Source organism: Quercus robur, chromosome 5 (assembly GCF_932294415.1).
Source record: "Quercus robur chromosome 5, dhQueRobu3.1, whole genome shotgun sequence".
Classification (NCBI taxonomy): domain Eukaryota; kingdom Viridiplantae; phylum Streptophyta; class Magnoliopsida; order Fagales; family Fagaceae; genus Quercus; species Quercus robur.
Window position 1 is genome coordinate 85083272 of NC_065538.1, and position 17278 is coordinate 85100549.

A 17278-nucleotide genomic window follows, 5' to 3' on the forward strand; every position below is an offset into this window, starting at 1 on the left:
TCATCTAGTAGTGTTCCCCCTCCTCCCTCTTCTACAGGTACAACTGCTGCTGAGCCTTCAGGTGCTACTGCTGATGCTGATGCTGCTGTTCCTCCACCGACTGCTACGGATGATTTAGACATTCGTCGCACGTTGGATCATGTCTTGACCGTTCAGGCGGCTCAAGGACAGATTTTGGTGGACGTGCTTGATGAGATCCGTGCCTTGCGTGCGGAGTTGGCGCAGTTTAGACCACCTCCCTTTTGATGATGGATATCTTGTTTGCCCTTTGGCATTCCGTCACAAAAAGGGGGAGTACTTGTAGAGTTTTTGCTTTCAGGGGGAGTCTTTTTGTTTTTGGTTGGAGCTTATGGAGTTTTAGATTGTATCTAGGTGCTTCACTATGTACTTAACATTTTTAGCTCTTACCTTGTTTTTGATGGGATATTCATGTTAGGGGGAGTTTTATATTTTTGTTTGGTACTTTATTTGTTTCTTGTTTCAAACTGCTTATTGATTTATATTTATGAGTTATTCATTGATATATGTCTTTATTTGTGTGTTGTTTGAAATCAAGAAGTTATTTTTTTTACTTGTATTATTTCCACACATGCGGTTATGCATTTTGTTTAGTGTTTCAGGAAATATACAGGTTGATTCAATTGAGCTGCTGTCTACACTTGCAACTGATGGATAGTAGTTAGGATTGAATTTGGTTTATGAGCATTATTTTGTAAAGGGCTTTTCATTTTGTAAACTTTGAGCTTCTAAGTTGTGTTTTGTCACGGATTGCCAAAGGGGGAGTTTGTTAGGTTCTAAAGTGTAGGACTTTATGTATTTAGAACTCTAATTTGTATTGTTGGCAAACCATGATCAAAACAATGTGTTTAGAAGTATTTAAAGCTAGCTCAAAGTTGTATGTCAATGTAAAGTTGGAATTGAGTGTAAAGCAGAAAGCACTGTGGCTTTCGGCCTGACTCGATCGATCGAAGCTTAGGCTCGACCGATCGAAGCTCGGGCAGATTGCTTTTCTGCAGAATTTTTCAACTCAGCCCTAGTTGTTTTAAAACGTTTTTAGGGTTTCTTATTTGTCCTAAGTATAAAAGGCAAACCCTAAAGGAGCTTTCCTTTACACAAACTTAGGGTTTTCAAGGAGGAGATATTCTCTACACCTTGATGATCAAAACAGTTGCTGCCATTAAAGCTTAAAGAATACACAAGCGGGGGTGCTTGTAGCTGGTGGGAATCCAAGAAAGAAGGAGTCCGTGGATTCAGAGCTTGCACGTGGTCGTGTCAGTAAGTTCTACTGGTTGGTAGCATTAGGAAGTCAAGCGGGGGTGCTTGTAAGTCCTTTTGTATGAACTTCGATTCTTTCAGATAGTGGATTCAAGTTTACCTTGAGGATAGCTAGGTCAAATCCTTCCCAGGTTTTTTTACCGGTTTGGTTTCCTGGGTGATCATATCGTGTGTTATTTATTTTCCGCTACTTTGCATGATTTGATCTTTATTATTGTGATAACCTAGACTTGTTTAATTGGACTAAGTAACAACTTGGCTAATTACCTAGGTTTAATCAATTGTTTAAGGGGTCTAAAAATTGTCAGATTTGAAGGACATATAGCAGCTGCTCGAGGAAGATAAGCTTTATTCTGTTCTTGCATAAATTTTTGCAGTTTACGACAAATTGAGATATCATGGCCTTTGGCACGGCAAAACTCGCAGCGAGTACCTTTGGAAGATTGAGAGGTGGGACACCCAGAGTTTATTCGTGAAGGAGCAGTGAATGTAGCAATGGGAGGCTATGGAGATGGTGTAGCCAATACATGATCAAATGTTGACATGTGATGAGTAGGCCGACGGTTCTCCTCAGAAATGAGCTCCTTGACTGTAGCATCAAGAAAAGGAGTAGGAGACCAACTAAGCAAAGAAGCCCTAGTAGGCTCAAAATCCTCACGTAAACCCATCATGAAGTGCATGAATTTACAGCAATCCCGATATTTGACAAAGAGCTCAATGTCCTTAGAACACACTAGTGGAGGATTTGCAGTAGAGAGTTGTTCTCACATAGTAAAAGTCTAAGAATAAAAATAAAAAATAGACTGACCTGTCTCTTGGCGCATTTGATAAAACTTTGATTCAATGTGGAACTCCAGGCTTGAATCATTAGTGCAATTATAGTGATCAGCCAAAAATTTCCAAGCAGCCTCACCAATCTCAAGATGAGGAAGAAGAATAAGAATGGAGGGAATAGAGGTATTGATAGTAGTTTTGTTATCAAAACATGGATAAAACATATGTACAGTTTCTTAGGTATAATACATTTGGTTCAAACATATCATTACATTGAAGTTAATCATTCTTGGAAAATATAAAATGATTGTGCTTTATTGGTTAATGCAAAAAGGTGTTCGAATTAACTAGACAATCTAATATGTTGTACCAAGGAACTTCACCTAAGTTTTACCAATATATTTGCTCATATGGACAATAATTTATAAGAAACCTGGGAAAATGGTTTGCCAAAAGAATGCTACCAGTCTCTTAACTTTGACATTTTGTTAGGAAGGGTCTTGCTCTCCATTGTTGAAACTCATCCGGATGCATAACAAGATGCTCGCTCTTTGTGCTAATTCTAGAAGGCATTTTACTTTAGAAAGCTTTTTAAAGAACATACAACAACGACAATCAAGCTTTAATCCTATTGAGCTTGGCTATATGTATTTTATTCTTTTCTAAAGAAAATATGGTTGGAAAAAAAATGTGGAGATTTTGAGGAAGTAAATGTATAGAAAAAAAAATCCAAGAAAAACACTCGTTTCATAATCAAAATAAAATTGGATTACATAGTCAGTTTTTTTGATAATTATGACATTGAGGAAAATTTATAGGTACTCTTGTCATATAGTGAAATGATGCTGCCTTCTCTTATATTTATGGTGGAGCCCCCATAAATTTAATGACTAGACTATATTATGAATATGAGAGAGAAAACACTATTCACCGTGCTCTAGAAGTTATTTACTATGCACTAAGAGTACTTAAGAATTACTCGTTGGTTGGACTTTCAGCTTAACAACTTGGCAATTTTCAGAGGTGGCTCCACTTGTTAATCATGGTGGTCACATGACCACCTTGACTTGAAATTTTTTCTTTTTATATACCTTAAAAAAAATTAAAATTTTAAATTACTATGAGTTGTTGACCACCCTAGAAATAAATCTTGACCACCCTAAAAACAAATCTTGAACACCCTAAATAAATATTTTGGAAAATTATACTTTACCAACCTAAACTATATTCCAGATTACACTTTGCATCTTAAAATATTCAAATACACTGTTTGCACCCTAAACTATGACACCATCTACACTTTGCATTCCGATGTTAGTTTTACAATTATCTTTGACAGAAATTTCCTGCACATGACACGCACATGTGTTTTGCTTAGGAGGAACAAAGTTAAAAGACAAAAACACCCCTATTCACAATCAATTAAAACATTTTTTTTCCTATTATTTTTTCCAGCTGTCTCTCACACGTACAGGTATAACCCTCTCCCCAAATCAAAACATTGTAACCCTAAATCCCCAAATAAAAAATACCTTCATTGGCTTTTCAGCCTCATGCATTGTGAAAGTGAGAATTTTTTAAGAGAGAACCTTCAGTCAGGTCATGCGTAAAGAAGGCCCTTTACACCACCAATGATGTGCCGCCATGTCATATTTCCATTGATCTTACAATACACTCTTGCACACACAAGTATAACTCAATTAAAGACAAAATTCTCAAACACCTATCAGACCTGAGAAGCTCTAACACCTCTCATCTCCTCGTACCACTGGACCTCCACCCCACTACTGGAGCTGCCGCACACATCAATCGAGAGTTGGCACCATCGCACCGGTTCCTCCCTATCGGTCAAGGTTTGAGCTATGAAACTTAATTAATTTTTCCACTCCTCGTCAAATGTGTGAGCTCCTAAAAGAGTTCTTGCTGGAGATGGTTCTTTAGTGGCTGATAGTTTTGTAGGCATGTGTTTGATGAAGGACAGTGAAACATTGGGTGTTAAATTGAAGAGCAAGAACACTAAAACATTGGGTTTCAAATACGTATTAATGATAATGACTATCACATTTAAGTAAAAGAAGATTAAGAAAACAATTGACACGAAGGTGGGTTTGCAGCAAAAGGTTTAAGAACTTTGTTTTTTGTGCTGAAAATCAAAAAACCTATCTTAAAAATTTTGTGGAAACAATAAAGAAAGAGAAAAAAAAAATTAAAGATTGAAACTTTGAGGTGGGAATCAGCTTAAGATTGATAAAAATCTAATGGGCTTGTTTCAAAAGCTTTGAAGACTTTTGCGGACACAACAAAGATAGACTTTTTCTTTCTTCCTTGTGCTTAAAATCAAATGGGTTTATCGGAAAGGCCTTAATGACTCTCTCTTTTGAGCTTAAAATCACAAACACATGTCTCAAAAAAAAAGGGAGAGAATGAGAAGGAATCTGGACCCAAAATTCCATTAAATTTGTGATACCTTGATGAGAATCCGGTGCAGTGACGCTAGCTCTTAACTGATGTGTGCAGCAACTCCAACAGCAGGGTGGAGGTCCGGTGGTACAAGGAGAGGAGGAGATGAGAGGCGTTGGAGCTTCTCAAGTCTGATAGGTGTTTGAAAATTTTGTGTTTCATTGAGTTATACTTGTGTGTGTAAGAGTGTATTGTAAGATCAATGGAAATATGACGTGGCGGAACATCATTGGTGGCGTAAAATGCCTTCTTTACGCCAGGACCTGACTGAAGGTTTTCTCATTCTTTAAGCTAAAGAAACAAAAGTGGTGACACCAGCCTTTTCCAAGCAAGTAAATGAAACAAAATAAAATAATAGCAAAATTGAATAGAAATGAAGATGACGAAGGAATAGAGATAAAGATTATTTTTATCTTGGGCACCATGCAAAGGCTTAAAAGATAGAACCTACCTTCCTTTGCTAAAGGATTTTCATGATATTGTCCATGTGAAAAAAGCCGATTGTTGTACAAATAATTGGACTTTCCCCCCTCAATTAATTAATTAAAAAGTATAAATTAGTGATATTCCAAATCTACTCACTTTAAGTTAGCACTCCACTCAACATTTTGCCATTTTTATTCGAGTGTAATGCAGTGGTGGGTGATGGTGGCGTCAAAGATATTTCTGATTTCGGGATTTACAAGGTTTTGATTTGGGGAGAGCTGTACCTGTACGTGTGTGAGAGATGAAAATAAAAGGAAAGAAGCTTTTATTTATTTATTTATTATTGATTGTGAAGAGGGGTGTTTTTGTCTTTTAATTTTGTTCCACCCAAGCAAAACAAAACCAAATCCACATGAATGGGTGGAGTTGTGTTATTGCCTCTTAAAATAGAGGTTCGACTGATTATATTTTCCCCTTTAGATTAAGGGTTTTATAATGGAATTGCCACTTATTTAATTATTGGAATAAATAAGAAAACCATAATTGAAAAATTCATCATTATATTAATTTAAGAGTGAATGTACATTGATCATAGGAAATTAAATGGTTTTGGTCCTAGATACAATTTAAGATAAAGTACTTGACTTTGTTTCCTAGTTACAACCTAGAGATTGAAAATTACATGGATAAGCATTTGATCTACTAACTCTTGATCTAAACTCGGAGGCTATATTACAAGATGAGAAAATGTTAGGCACTCACCTTGCTCGGTGAAACCAGTCTTCTAGACTACGGTGGCCAATATTCATATCATATCATCCAATATGTTATCAATCAATTTGCATGTTGAATTTAATGTGTGTGCAAGTGATAAACCCTAATTCCACTTATTAATCATTGCATTTTGATTGAAAAATAAATTCTAGTGAATGTGTGTAAATGGTGATATCCTAGATTCAAGAATTTTAGAGAATTATGAAACCAACATGTTTTTCACATTTTTTTATGTGGATATAAGATCAAAACTAGTGTCATGCATGAACATGTATGATGAACAACCAAGAACATGTGAAGAACGATATAAACGTTTAAGAATCTCATGAACATTCAAACATATTCAAGAAATTTAAATAATCACTAGCATGCTCTAATCATAATCTCATCATAGTAATATAAATAAACAAGTTAAGGAAAGGGATTATACCTATATGTAAGATCCACACAGTGGAGGAGAAGACTCATGGTGGAGGTCCTAAGGGTGGAGTAGAAAAGAAGAACTAAAAGAAGAGAGGGTGTTTCCGTGTATTGGAATGAAGAAGAGGAGGGTTTATATAGTAGTAGTGGAGAAAATATGAATGGAATGACATTTAATGAGGGTTGGCAAAAGATCAAAGAGAATCATGAACCTAGACCCTACTTCAGACTTTTGGGAAAGCTAATGCATTAAATTTGGGGGTTGGTGGAAGTGATGAGTGAGCAAAATGTCTAAAACCTCAGTTTTTCCCGTTGCTCATACAACAATTTTTAGAGCTAACTTTGAAAAATTATATCACTCTCAATTCTGATTGGAATTACCTCATTCTTGTGCTCAAGTTGAAGCCCCAGATGTATAGTTTCTGAAAAAATTAATCTCACTCGCAGGTTCAAAATATTCTAAGAGATATCAAAGATATGGTGAGCAAAGGTCTTTTGTTGAAAAATAATTTCAGCATAATTAGCATTAATGGACCCTAAATTAGTTTCCAATTACTTCAATTTTAAACTTAATCAATTCCAAATTTAACCCAATTAAAAAGATAATTACACAAATTACTCATTGAATAATTAATGTTTGATTATCTAATTAATCAAGTGTGTGCAACCTTACCATAAGATATAGTCCTAGCCAATCAAATTATGACACGTCATTAATCTCAAATTGATTATAATTATAACCAATTGGAATCAATTGTTCATAATCACATATAGTCAGACTCAATTTGTGATAGTGCATCTCGACCATTAAAACTTGATTAGATGATAACTTTCAATTTGATGGTCCGATTAGGGCTTATAGCCAGTCAATTTGATTGTTACAGCATTAAAATCATTTAAATGAAATAAAATTAAGGATCTAGTGGCCACAATTAAGATGCCTATTTCTAAGATGAAATTACCATTTTACTCTTCATGTGAGGTTAAATACATGTTGCAAAATGGAGTGTCAATGCTAAGATAAAAGTAAAACTAACATCGGGGTGCAAAGTGTATTAGGTGTCATAGTTTAAGGTGCAATCTATGCATTCGAATAGCTTAGAGTGCAGAGTGTAATTTGAAATACAGTTTAGGATGGTAAAGTGTAATTTCCCCTAAAAATTTGAGCCCATTAAAAATAAAATTTGATTCATCTAAAATTTTGGTCCATTGAAGATTCAACAAAAAAATTTTCAAAAATGCTATGTTCCCAACATTTTCGCAATACTTTCAAAAATAAATCCTAAGTGTTAGGTTGTTACTGGCTATTAGTAGTAGAGAGAGGTAATTTTAGTTGTAGGTTCAAATTAGAACCAATAACTACTTACCATTTAGGATTTGTTATGAAAGTGTTGTGGACATAGCACTTTTCAAAAATTGCCCAAACAAGTAAATTAGCCCAAAAGCTCAAATCAAATTAGCCCAAATCAAATGTTTAATTTATTGTGATTTTTGAAATTTTATTTTTAAAGGGCATATTTTAAAAATGCTATTTTTTTTTTTTTCCTTCTAAAAAATGTTCATTTTCAAATAGTTAATATATTGATCATTTAGGTGAGGTTGCTAAAAAATATAGCTTTTGGCAATTCAAAACACTACTTTATCTATTTTACCATCTCACTTTACAATACACCTAATATTAATAGTTCTATTTTAGCATACTACACATTAAAATAATATAAACAATCTTACAATACATTAAAATAATACAACCAAATGACCAATTTCTACCCATGTACACCCACAAACACCATCCAACAACCACAAAAAAGCTCGCAAATAGCCGTAGTTACTGCCAAACACCCAAACCCACAATTTAAGTTTTTTAATTACAACACTGAAAAAAAGTTGCTGTAGCCGCCATTGCTTAAAAAATGGTAAAATTATCCTTTTATGAAAACTTCTTCGGTTCAGCTCACGTGAACATTGTGAAGGAAAAAGTTTTGAACCCTGAATATAAATTGCTGATGAACTTTTTTGTTATCATTCTGCGTGATGTGAACACATTAAACAATAATTTGGAAAAACAAACCAATCAAAATTCCATGCACGATTAAAAGTGGGGTTAATGGTCTAAAGGTGTATTTCCTTCTTTTTAAAAAGTGTTGATCTTACCCAACCGACTCACTTTAACCGGTAATGTCACGACATGTCCTGGTGTGAATATTAGGCATGTTCAATGATTTTACTCCTTTATAAACAAAGCGTGTGTGGTGGTCATGTGAAGTTTTTGATTTTTTGTGAAACTTGTGTTCTTGGCACGTGTTGGATATAAGAAAATCTCACTTGACAAACTTAGTCGAATGACATTGAATATCATTTTATGAGGTTACGTGAAGTGTTTGATTTTTTTTTTTTTTTTTTTTTTTTTTTGACGCTTGGGTTCTTCGGCACATGTTGGGAATAAGAAAATATCACTTGACAAACTTAATCCAATGACATTAATCATCATTCTCACAACATATAGGATTACACATGTTTTAAGAGATACCTTTTTCTTTTTCTTATGCATTCTCATTCTTTGTTCTCACCTAGTCACCCTATTGTCACTAACTCATTGGCAGAGGATTCCTCCCCCTATTATAATATAATATAATATAATAAAAATGTTGACCCATTTTGGTGTTCGGGTTGTTAAAAATGGTCTATTGACAATTTTAACAATTCCAATACTATTTAAAAAAAAAAATAAATAAATAAAGAAAATAAAGCTATTTTTAGCACTTCAAACTCCAAAAAATGCCCAAAATCAATGGTGCCCAAAGTCAAATTTTTTTTCACAACTTGCTACAGTGAAATGCCAAGACTAGCAGTTCATTGTGTTGGAAATATTTTAGTGAATAAACAAATTTTGATAAAAAAAAATATCTTAAATAATTAGTAAGAGTATAAAATAAAGATAGTTTAGAACAATCTCACAATACTATAAAATAATGCAATGAAAACGTTGTTCTTAAATGTTGATTTGTTCCACTCGGAGTAAAACTCGATGCGATTAGTTTTCTAGGCCAAACAACCCCCAAAATTAGAATATAGCATCAACTTTCGTGATGGATGCACTTTCACTCATGAAGGTTCAAGAACAACCCTCTATTATCTTTCCTTAGAAAAAAATATACAAAATGTAAAAAAATATGTAGAAGAGAAATATAATAGAATTGTGTATAGTTAAATATAAAGTAGTAAAATATGACTTATAAGAAAGGGTGTGATGATGGATATAATTTTGGCTATTCATGAGTCATGACAATAATTGTCTATAGTTATTGATTACTAATAATTCATAAAACCCCAACAACTATATTATTGATTATTGCCTAACGACTATTTTACTCATAAATTATCAACGGCTAGAAAATAAATAATAATAAAAGTGTTTGGAACACACACTCACACCAACAAATTGTGGCAAGAAGGGATAATATATATATTACTTTACTACATTTCTGTCTCCATTTCTCATTATAAAAAATTTTCTATTTTTTCTCTCTCCTCTCTTTTTTCTCTGCCATGTGAGGGTCTCTTCTTCTCTCTTTTTTCTTTTTTTTTTTCTTTTTTTTTTCCTCTAACGCCAACGCCTCCCTCTTTTCTCTCAACTAAAACTAATCCTCTCACACTCTTTTTCTTGGATCTCAATGGGTTTGCTCCATCTTTTCTTCGGCAAATTTTGCCAATGGGTTCGTTGGTGGATTGGGTTCATCGATGTTGATTGGGTTGTGGGTTGTTGTGGTGGTGGTGGGTCATTGATCGACTTGTGGAAGGGGTGTGGTGGGTGGATCATGCCATGTGGTTTGTGTGGTGGTTTTTGGCTAATTTGTGTTGCTGGGTTGTGATGTGGTGGTTGGTGGTAGTGTGGTTGTGGTTGTGGTATGGTTGGTGAGTTTGTGGTGGTTGGGTTTGCTAGCAGTGGGTTGTGCATGGTGGTTGTGGGTGGTTGTTCTTGGCTTGCTAGTTGGTATAACTTCAAAGGAGAGAGAGAAACAGAGGAAGAGATAGAAAGAGACATATATGAATAATAGAAAAAGAATAAAGAAATAATATTTAAATGAAGTGGTAAAAAAAATAATCATTGATGTTAGGTGTATTGTAAAGCATGATGTTAAAATAGATAAAATAACTTTTTGAGTTATTAAAAACTAAAATTTTTAGAACCACCATGGAGGAGTGATGCATATTGATAATACACAAAGGATCATGAAACTACTAAATCTACTTGTGACTTGTGAGTGATCATAGAGACGGGAAGTGGGTTTATAAGTGCAATTCAATTCATTCAGCAAACAAACAACAGTGCAATCCAATTCATAAAGTACTAAGAGAAAAAAAGCCGTCTTAGCTCAGTGGTAGAGCGCGTGGCTTTTAACCACGTGGTCGTGGGTTCGATCCCCACAGACGGCGTTTCCTCTCTATCTTTTCTTTTGGATATAGTAATTTCTTTTTGGTTTTTAAAATTTAAAATTAGTATTCTATAATAAATAATCAATTGGCTATGTAAAAATTAATAATGTTTCTTGCATTGCAAATTAGCAACAATCCCTTCGTCCTTCACACCTACCTATCCAAATATTGTCTATGCATCACCATCAAAAAGAGTAGTCAAAACAAAAAAAGTATTCAATGGCAAGAATAAAGCTTTACAATCTTTTCACTATTCCATTTCAACGGTTCAGTTCAGTGGGCACAACTAAATATAAGACCTAGAGACAGCAGCAATTTTTCCTATTGGTCTCTTTTTCTTTTCTTTTATTTTATTTTTTTTCTTGCTAAGTATTGAGGAACAGAATTTCCCCGTAAACCACAAAACCCTCTTAAGTTTTGAGAATAAAACTTAACCTCTTAAAAGTTTGTTTCTAAAGTGTAAACCATTAAAAAGTTTTGAAAATTAAGTTAATAAACAATAAATTGTTCATAAGATGAGACACACCCATATTTTTATTTTCACATAAAACAATAATACAATGAATCTCAAAATGCATCTCAACCATGTTATAAAACACAATCATTTTAATTATTTTTCCTAATTGATGTTCTAAGTAAGACCCAAACATAGTTCGAACATGAACGATTTGTAGTCACATAAATTTGTAAAGTAAAAGTTTTTATTTTTTTTTTAAAATATATATATATATATTATTATTTTAAATATATATATATATATATATATATATATATATATATATATATATTTATGGATAAATTAGGTAGCTAGTATTGAAAATCTATAATGATTTACTCCATAATCATGTTTCACTATCAGATCAAGATATGAATTACTTTCTTTTTGGCATAAGCAATATTTAAACACATATCTCTTATCTGACGCCAAAATACTTTAGCAATTGAGTAACTTGAGTTAACTTGAACCAACCAAACTTTATCTAATTTGAACTAGAAGATCAAGTACCCCCAAAAATAGAGTTAATTTATAATTCTCATTAAGTAAGCATGATGAAAGATTAGATCACTCAACAAAGTAGTTATTTATATACTTTTCTTAAAGTGAAAAGAATAGATATGCCGAAATTAGCAATTGAGTTAACTATAACCAAATTAATCAATGTATTTTGAACTAAAACATCAGGCACCCGAATTATTTTTTTTTTTTTAAGTTAAATTGTGATATATACTTTTAATAAAAGATCATGCACCCAATTTTTTTAATTTTTTAAAAGAAGTTAACTTGTAATGCTCATTAATTAAGTAAAGATGCAATAAAAGATTAAACTACTTAAGTTTCAACAAAGCAATCATTTATATTATATACTTTACTTAAAGTGAAAAAGATAGATAGGATATGACAAAATTAGATGTAAAGTACGGCCAAGAAGTGGTCGGCATGCACATGAAGTGTTTGACTGAATGATTTTTGTTCAAAAATCTCTTCAACTGTATAAAGCCAATTGATCAGCCCCGCAGCCCTTCTTTTATTTTAGCTTAAGAATGCACACAATCAGCCACCACATGCAAAATAAAGTTGCGTAGGCCTAGGCTATGATCTAGGGCCCCCTTGCTATGATAAAATTTATCATGTATTTCTTGCAAGTATTCACTTCCTCACATGAGGGAGGTTTCATAAAAGTGGGGTTCACCTTCATGTGAAGGGTTTATATATATATATATATATATATATATATATATATATATATATATATATATATAATCACCTCACCTCTTAGAGAAAATCATTGTTAAAACCAGAATTTTAGTCCGGGGAGCAAAATTAAAAGACAATATTAAAAATGAAATTAATCTTAAAAACTATTAATCGATTATAATAACAAATAAATTAAACAGTTGTAAGAAAATATGAATATATTTCATATCATTAAAATAACTATACAAAAATAACCAATCCATAGCTACAAAAATTTACAACAAAAAGCTTACAAACTAATGTGATAAAAATGTGATTAGTGTTAATTAATCAATATAATGAATAAATGTTTGAAATTAATTTTTGTGATTGATAGCATGCCAATTTATTAGACATAAATAGTAAAATTTGTAGTATCACTTAATAATAAAGTACTCGGAAAAGTATCAAGAATAATTGAAATTTGTGAAAATAATGATAAAAAAGAAAATAAATAGTTAAAAAGGTGAAAAAACTGAGACAAGACAAAAGCTAATTATATCAATAATGAAATGGATGAAAAGGTGATGTGGTTTGGTGTTTGAGATGACCTTTTTTTTACCTTTCTTTTTCATGTGTCAGAGTCATTTACTTTGGTGAACTTCACATAAAATATGCATCATTCCTTTGAAAAATAAGCATAAGCATATTTATCTATAGCATTGTTATAAAAACACATCTTTTAAAAACATGGGCTGCTAGACCCTCATGGCACATTACAATGAAATTTTAAGAGAAGGCTCGAGGGCAAGCCCCTTGGCCCTTGCCCACTCTGGCTCCGCCCATGAGAGAAATGCCCCCATAATGTGGGGGCCAATAAGTGATTTTCAATTTCCCCCCTCCACTTTTAAAAAATGAGTATTGTTAAGGAAATTGCAAATTTTACTGTATAGAGCTTACAAAATAATGTGTCACTAATTTCTAAAACACATTTCAAATGTCAATTCATTTATTAAGTAGCTGAAATTTGCACTATTCATAGGACATGAACAGTGCAAATAAGCAAATGAACAGTATTTTTGGTGTGAATAGTAATCCGAAAATTATTTTTTTATTATTTTCAGTTTTTAATTTTTAACAAAATAAAACAGTATCCAAACTCATACTAAATTGCTGGATAATAAATAAATTTAATTTTAAGCAATATTGAAATACACAAATGCCCATTTAAGGTTTTCGTATAAGACCTCAAATTGTATTGCGCCGGCCTTCTTTAAGAAAAACTATTTTATTCTTCTTTTACCTTTTGTTTCATAAGGAAATTATGTGGAATAGAATTTTTTTCTTTTTGGAGTAGTGTTTGACCTTTTATTGGTTCTGTAATTTATTATAATTTTTTTTTACTGGTCACCACCTTTCCTTTTTTTTTTTTTCTTTGATAAAGAAGAAATCTAAAGCTTCACGTGGTTTCCTTATTTGTGGAAGCTATTTTAGAAAAAAAGTAGCCGTCGGTAGCTTCCCAAGAAAAAACCATAAGAATATATATATCTCTGGATTTCACCATTATATAAACATGTCACCATTATATAAATACATAGAAACCAAATCTCTTCTTGAGAATAATTAGAAGTTTTGAAAGAAAATCTTTGAGTAGATTCTCGAAAATCTGACAATGTCCCATTCAACTAGATGTGCAGCTTGCAAATCTTTGAGAAGGAGATGCCCTAAAGATTGTGTTCTTGCACCATATTTTCCTCCCACCAATCCACAAAGATTCGCTTGTGTTCACAAAATCTTTGGTGCTAGCAACACTACCAAAATGCTAGAGGTATGACCAAATATAAATAAATACATATATACATACATGTTACTAGTAATATATTTTTCATTTATCAATTAGTTAATACAAAGGGTGGGTTCAAGTTAGCTCAGCCTATACCAAAAACTGATTGGTGTCTTAATCTGATAATAAAAAGCTATCATCAGGAGCGGACACCATAAGTTAAAACTCTCTCTCTAATACAAAGGTGTTATATACATATTATTTCATATGCATATATAGAGGAGGGATTAATATTTCAGCTTGTTTGTCGTTGACTGAAAAGCTTTCTATCTTATAGAAATAATCACATAGATGGTGTTAATGATATCCTTAAGATGTTTCTTAATGGATTCTTTCAACACATACACATAAGTAAAACAATCATTTCTATAATCAATATGAATGTTGAACATGTTTTACTTTCCTCTTTTTCCCTATCATTGTAAGGTTTGAGTTCATCATTTTATGTTAATATCAAATTTGTTTAATACCATTTCCTCCTAAATTTTCTTGAAACAACACTTGAGAAAAATTTTGTAAGTGTTTTGAATAAGTGAATATTACTACCTAATGAAGTGGACTAGATCAAAAATATATGTTTAAATTCATCTCAATTTCCATTTTTAACCAAATCTTCATTATTATTTTGGAATTAAGTTATTTGAGCAACTAATTTAATATTTGACTCTTTTATCAAAATAATAATAATATTTGACTCTACTCCTAATGGAATTTTTTCTTTTTTATTATTCATGTAGCCGTTTGACATTTTCCATATATATACTCTTTGTCAACCTTTTAACAAGTGTAATTTTAATACCTGTCACAACAAAGCATGAGAGCACCATCACTTGAAATAGATTCTTTGTCAAATTAAATTCCCTGAGTAATTAATGATTTTCATTTGACAAAAAAGAATCCCAAAATTATTTTACTTTGAAATTGATTAGTAGTGCATTTTTAACTAAGCTACTTATATTTTTTACTTCAAAATTTAGTCCCTTATAGCTGTTCATCTCTCTAGCTTATTTGCCCAAAAACAAAAAACAAAACAAAACAAGAAAGCTGGTTTCAATTTTTTTTCATCATTTGGCATTGCAGCAACTTCCACCGCATTTACGAGCTGTGGCAGCGGATTGCATGTCTTTCGAAGCAAGTTCACGTGTCGAAGACCCAGTCTATGGAACTGTTGGGATAATGTCTCAACTCCAAGAACAAATAATTGAGGCTCAGTCTGAGCTAGTGAAGACAAAGAGTGAAATAGCCTTTCATAATGCACAACAACAACTACAGCAACAACAAATGCAGCAGCTGCAAATGATTAATGCTATTGCCCAAGAAGGTGAAGATTGGCCCTCATCGTTCAGTTCAAGTCAACAAGATCCTTTCCCCAACGTTAATCAACAGCTATTTGAAGACTACAACTATTCCAATACTTTTTGTGGCTTTGAATTTTGAGCAAATTATAAATTTAGTTTATCAATCGAGTGATGTTAAGAATACTACAAACAATTTAGATATTCGTATATTATGTCATTGAGGTGGTAGTAATTAATCACTTGAACTCTCTCATTTGTATTATTTGTTTTCTTCTTAGCTTTTGAGGTATTTGAAAATAAATTTCCTTAACATCATGACAAAAATAATAGACATATTGTAGCACCAAGCTTCCCAAAGTAACTATGAAACTACATATTATCCATTGTGAGCCATTAAAATATCCAATACCATTTCAAAACCAAAAACCTCACCCAAGGCCACATGACAAGGTCGTCACACAGACGAGTCGTCACACAAACAGGGTAATCACTAATATCATGGCACAATGGTGAAATGACATCAAAAGCTCACAAGTTTATGTATTAGAAACACACAATTCACTTCAAAGTAGTGTCATAAAATATTTCAATAACCAAATATCCACAATATTCTCAAAGTCCTCAAAACCATTTCTTGTCATAAATATTTTGCATAAATTTCCCAAATAATACAAGCTAAGATAAATCATCTTTAGAATTTGCAAATAATATAATAAATCCATAAAATTCATTCCCAAGAATTTTATAAAAGATGCTTATCTTTTTCATACTAACAAATCATGCATTCCCCATACGCATTACCAAATATGATGCCATTTTCAAGAATAATCACATACATTAAAGTTGCAACATAAAGCTTTCTAAGAAAATATAGTTTCCATAAACAATTTCCCAAAATGTGTATAACCCAAAAACAATATTTTATACGACATGGTTATTTTCCAAAAATCTCATTAAAAAGTTGCTTACCTTGCAACTTGCAAAAAGCCTAGTTCCAAAGCTCCAAAAGGAGATTAACTAGAACCTAAAAAATACCAAACAAACCAATCATGATAAGCATAAGACTTGACATTGTATCTAGCAACGAATTATAAATCGCTAGATAAGAAATTAATTAGGCAAGCCTAAGTACTTAACCTCACAAATAATGTATTTCACTTCCAAAGTTTCTCAACAATTTCATTTACAAGGCTTTGACTCCAATTTATAATCATGTCATTCAAAGCTTCTCCTTTACCATAAGTGATCCTAGCACTTTATGAATTTTTTCCACCATTTATGCATACCATTTTCAAGAGACCCATGAAACAACATATATAACAACATCCACCATCACAAACCCCAAATGTAAATCCTCTACTATCTCCAAATAAATAATAAAAATTAGATTCATCAACTGTTTCACATTAGAAAGTCAAAACCCCCAAATCTTTACCATGGGTAAATCTCAAATAGCTACCATTGTACAAAATCCACAACCATTCACCCAAATAGGTCCAACAAATCAAAACCCATAAACATAAACCCAAATAGGTCCACAATAGGTCCACTAAAACAAAACCCATAAACATAATCACAAGAATATCACTTCCAAAACTTATATTACAAGAACCTCTAGCAAAATATGAAAACCCACAAAAAGTATAAGAGCTCTTACCTTAAACAAGATGAGATGTAGGAGTTTAAGAGGTTTTGATGGAGTTTCTTTTTTATTTTTTTTTATTTTTTTTTCTCAATAAAACTCGCCAGAAAAATAAGTGTGGAGGTGGTGTAGTGATGCACTAGTGGAAATGTAAAAGAGGGAGATATAAGTGTGTTTGTGTTCTTTTGAAAAGAAAGAAAAGAGAAGAGAAAGAGGGGCATGGCCGGCCAAGGGAAAGGAGAGATATTTTGTGA

General features: G+C 32.5%; 1 non-coding gene across 1 annotated transcript; it reads left to right on the plus strand.

The window, feature by feature from the left end:
* The first annotated feature begins 10494 nt into the window (after positions 1 to 10494).
* TRNAK-UUU (transfer RNA lysine (anticodon UUU)) lies at positions 10495 to 10566 on the plus strand. The gene has a single exon. It is a non-coding gene; the product is annotated as a tRNA-Lys (tRNA).
* Positions 10567 to 17278: the final 6712 nt, after the last annotated feature.